Source organism: Choloepus didactylus, chromosome 8, assembly GCF_015220235.1.
Source record: "Choloepus didactylus isolate mChoDid1 chromosome 8, mChoDid1.pri, whole genome shotgun sequence".
NCBI lineage: Eukaryota > Metazoa > Chordata > Mammalia > Pilosa > Megalonychidae > Choloepus > Choloepus didactylus.
Window position 1 is genome coordinate 91,046,606 of NC_051314.1, and position 5,261 is coordinate 91,051,866.

General features: G+C 37.2%; 1 pseudogene; it reads right to left on the minus strand.

Moving 5' to 3' along the window:
- Window positions 1-1,922: 1,922 nt before the first annotated feature.
- On the minus strand, window positions 1,923-2,279 carry LOC119543119 (annotated as a pseudogene).
- Between the last annotated feature and the right edge of the window lie 2,982 nt (window positions 2,280-5,261).

A 5,261-nucleotide genomic window follows, 5' to 3' on the forward strand; every position in this document is an offset into this window, starting at 1 on the left:
GGTAGAAAGAACGCTATTGGCAATAACACATTGGCCCAGATTTGTTGAAATTTTTTAAAGAGAAAAATATGATTGCTGTGATACATAAGAAAAAATTTTAATTAGTAGTTTTTTATATCCACCGAGGAGAAGAAAACGGGAAAGCAGTAAAGAAGTGGTGATGATTTAATTTAGTAACAACTTTTATGGGGAATTAGATGGATTTTTAAACATGAAGGAGTTACTGTCAGAAATTCTCTAGGCCCCACAAAGTGGTACCAATATCTGAAGATCACAGCATTTCAAGGTATAACCACTGTAATGCTGTCCCCATTAATTTAGCCTCTGCATGGCTTTTTTTTCCCAATCTTCCATTTCTTTAAAAAAATTTTTTTTAATTAGAGAAGTTGTACGTTTACAGAAAAGTCATGTAAAATATACCTCCCATTATTAACACTTTGCATTAGTATTGTTCCTTTGTTAGAATTCAAGAAAGAATATTATAATTGTACTATTAAGTATAGTCCATAGTTTACATTAGGTTATATTTTTTTTTCCAATATAACATCCTATTATTAACACCTTGCATTATTATGGTACATTTGTTTTAATTCATGAAAGAACATTTTTATACTTATGCTGTTAACTATAGTCCATCGTTTTACAATAGAATTCACTGTATTATACAATCCTGTGTTTTATCTTTTAATTTGTATTCTAGCGACATATATACAACCTAAATTTTCTCCCTTTTAACTACATTCACATATATAATTCAGCGCTGTTAATTACACTCAATATTGTGCTACATCACCATCATCCATTTCCAAAATTTTTCAGTCAACCTAAATAGAAAGTCTGTACAAATTAAACATCAACTCCCCATTCTCTACCCCCAACCCAGCCTCTGGTAACTTATATTCTAGATTCTAACTTTATGAGTTTGCTTATTCTAATTATTTCATATTGGTGAGATCATACAATATTTCTCCTTTTCTGTTTGGCTTATTTCACTCAACGTAATGTCTTCAAGGTTCACCCATGTTGCATGTATCAGAACTTCAGAACTTTTTACAGCTGAATAATATTTCATTGTATGTATATCCCACATTGTGTTTATCCATTCATTGGTTGATGGACACTTGGGTTGCTTCCATCTTGTAACAATTGTGAATAATGCCACTATGAACATCAGTGTAGAAATATATATTTGAGTACCTCCTTTCAATTTTTGTGCATATATATCTAGTAGACAAATTGCCAGGTCATATGTTAATTCTATATATAGCTTTCTGAAGAACTGCCAAACTGTCTTCCACAGTGGCTGCACCATCTTATGCAATGAATAATTGTCTTCACCAGCAATGAATAATTGTTCCTATTTCTACACACCCTCTCCAATTCTTCTAATTTTCTGGGGTTTTTTTTGTTTTGTTTATTTGTTTAGTAGTAGCCATTCTAGTGGGTGTGAAATGGTAACTCCTTGTGGGTTTTTGTTTGTTTGTTTGGCCCTAGGGCAGAGGTGGCTTTTATTTCCACTCTTGGGGAAGGAGGATTAGGGGAGCTTTCCCACTGCACACCAAACTCAGTTGGGGGTGAATGTGCCCCCAGAGGATGGGGCTGGGAGCACAAGTTCAGAGGGGTTCCTTGGTGTCCACTTCCATGTCCGCTTCCTGCCCTCGGGCTGCAGGGGTGGGCTCAAGGGAGTCACCCTTGGGTGGCAGCTCCTGCATCAACAGAGGCACATGGAAGTATCTGCTGGTGTTCACTAAGAGGAAGGGGGAGCAGGTGCCCTGAGAGAGGAAGGAGAGGACCAGGGTGGCCAACCCCACCCCAAGGCCTCCCAAGGATGTTAACTTACACGAAGCCTGATGGGGAGGACCCTTCTCCCAACAAGGGACAGAGGCACCCAGTGGCATTGCTCATTCCAGATGGCTGGTCCTTTAAATGTCCATCTCAAACTGTGACTCTTCACTGCCTGCTGGCTTGTCTTCAGGGCTGCTGTGCTGGTGGCTCTAGCTGGCTTCCACGGAGGGCTCAGCACTGGCAGGTCTGGTGACCCCGGGAATGGTGGGCAGGTCCCGGGGAGGTGTCTTGGCCACCGGCGAGTTCCGACACTCCATCAGGAATGTATGGTCATAGATGATCCTGGTACCTCCCCGGGTGGTGCTGAAGAGTGTGCCACCAGGGCTGGCGCTGTAGTCCCTGGGTAGCAGCTGCATGCCTTTGCTGAGGACCACCCGGAGGGTGACAGGGATGGCCCAGCTCAGGGTCTAGCTGCAGCTGCTGCCCCCAGACATGCTCTCCACTCATTGTGGTTTTGATTTGCATTTCTCTAATAGCTAATGATGTTGAGCATCTTTTCATGTTTTTTGGCCATTTGTATATCCTCTTTGGAAAAATGTCTATTCAAATCTTTCGTCCATTTTTAAAATTAGGTTGTCTTTTTATGGATGAGTTGTAGGATTTCTTTAAATATTCTGGATATTAAAACTTTATCGGATACGTGTTCCCCAAATATTTTCTCCCATTGAATAGATTGTCTTTTCACTTCATGATGAAGTCATTTGATGCACAAAACTTTAATTTGATGAGGTGTCGTTTATCCATTTTTTCATTTGTTGCTTGTGCTTTGGGTGTAAAGTCTAAGAAACCATTGCCTAACACAAGAGCGTGACGATGACTCCTTACATGTTCTTTTGGAAGTTTTATACTCTTGGTTCTTAAATTTTGGTCTTTGATCCATTTTGAGTTAATTTTTTTATGTGGTGTGAGATTAAGGTCCTTCATTCTTTTGCATCTGAACATCCAGTTCTCCCAGTACCATTTGTTGAAGAGATTATTCTTTCCCAATTGAGTGGACTTGGCGGTCCCATAAAAAATCATTTGTCTATAGATGTGTCAGGGTCTATTTTTGAACTCTCAATTCAATTCCTCTGGTCTATTTATCTATCCTTGTGCCAGGACCATGCTGCTTTGGTCACTGTAGCTTTGCAATAAGCTCCAAGGTCAGGAAGTATGAGTCTTCCAACTTTGTTCCTTTTCTCAAGATGTTTTTGGCTATTTGGGGCCCCTTACTTTTCCAAATAAATTTGATAATTGACTTTTCCATGCCCACAAAAATGGCTGTTGGTGTTTTTATTAGGGTTGCATTGAATCTATAAATCACTTTGGGTAGAACTGACATCTTAGTGATATTTAGTCTTCCAATCCATGAACACAACAATGCTTTGTAGTTTTCTGCATACAAGTCCTTTACATCCTTAAATTTATTCCTAGATATTTCATTCTTTTGGTTGGTATTGTAAATGGGATTTTTTTTTTCTTGAATTCCTTCTTAGATTGTTCATTACTAGTGTATAGAACCACTACTGATTTTTGGATGTTGATCTTGTACCCTGCCACTTTGCTGAATTAATTTATGAGCTCTAGTAGCTTTGCGATATATTTTTCCTGCGTGTCTATATATAGGATCATGACATCTGAAAATAGTGAAAATTTTACGTCTTCCTTTCCAATTTGGATGCCTTGTATTTCTTCTTCTTGGCTAACTGCTCTGGCAGGAACTTCCAGCACAATGTTGAGTAACAGTAGTGACAGTGGGCATCCTTGTCTTGTTCCAGATCTCAGAGGGAAAGCTTTCAGTCTGTCATCATTGAGTATGATGTTAGCTGTGAGGTTTTAATATATGCCCTTTATCATGTTGAGGACGTTTCCTCCTTTTCCTATTTTTTGAAGTGTTTTTATCAAGAAAGCATGCTGGATTTTGTCAAATATCTTTTCTGCATCAATTAAGATGATCACTTGGTTTTTCCTCTTCATTGAGTTAGTGTGTTTATTATATTAATTGATTTTGTTATGTTGAACCACACTTGCATACCTGGGATAAAACACACTTGATCATTGATCTATCATTCTTTTAATGTTCTGTTGGATTCAATTTTCAAGTATTTTGTTAAGGATTTTTACATCTAGATTCGTATGAAAAATTGGTCTGTAATTTTCTTTTGTGGTATTTTTAACTGGCTTTGGTATTAGGGTGATGTTTGCCTCATACAATGAGTTAGATAATGTTCCATCCTGTTCAGTTTTTCCAAGAGTTTGAGTAGGATTAAAATTAATTCTTGGAATGAGGGTAGAATTCACCTGTGAAGCCGTCTGGGAGGTTTTTGATGACTGATTCAATCTCTTTATTTGTAATTGGTTCTATTGAGATCTTCTATTTCTTCTAGAGTCAAGTGTAGATTGTGTGTTTCTAGGAATTTGTCCATTTCATTTAGGTTGTTTTCATAGTATCCTTTTATCATCCTTTTTATTTCTGTGACATCAGTAATAATGTTCCCCCTCTCATTTCTGATTTTATTTCTTTGCATCTTCTCTTTGTTTATCAGTCTAGCTAAGGGTTTATTAATTTTATTGATCTTTCCAAAGAACCAACTTTTAGCTTTGTTAGCTTGCTCTCTCTCTTTCTCAATTTCATTTATTACTGCTCTAATCTTTGCTGTTCCTTTCCTTCTGCTTGCATTGGGTTTAGTTTGCTGATCTTTTTCTAGTTCCTCCAAGTGTGCAGTTAGGTCTTTGATTTTAGTTCTTTCTTCTTTTTTAATGTAAGTGTTTAGGACTATAAATTTCCCTCTCAGCACTACCTTCAGTGCATCACGTAAGTTTTGATAGGTGGTGTTCTCATAATTTATCTCAAGATATTTACTGATTTCACTTGTAATTTCTTCCTGGACCCCACTGATTGTTTAAGAGTGTATTATTTAAGTTCCATATATTTGTCAACTTTCCAGTTGTCTGCCTGTTACTGATTTCCAGCTTCATTCCACTGAGGTCAGAGCTTTGTATAATTTCAGTCTTTTAAAATTTATTAAGATGTTTTTTGTGACCCAACATGCAGTCTATCCTGGAGGAAGATCCATATACTCTTGAGAAGAATGTATATCCTGCTGTTTGGGGGTGCAATGTTCTGTATATGCTGTTAGTTCTAGTTCATTTATCGTATTATTCAAGTTCTCTGTTTCCTTGTTGATTTATGTGTAGATATTCTATTGGTGAAAGTGGGGTATATTGAAGTCTCTAACTGCTATTATAGAGGTGTGTATTTCTCCCTTCAGTTTTGTCAGTGTTTGTCTTATGTACTTTGTGGCACTGTGCTTAGATACGTATATTTATGATTGTTATTTCTTCTTGGTAGAATGACTCATTAATATATTGTGTCCTTCTCTTTGTCTTTTTTAACAGTTTTTTACTTAAAATCTATTTTCTCTGATATTAGTATA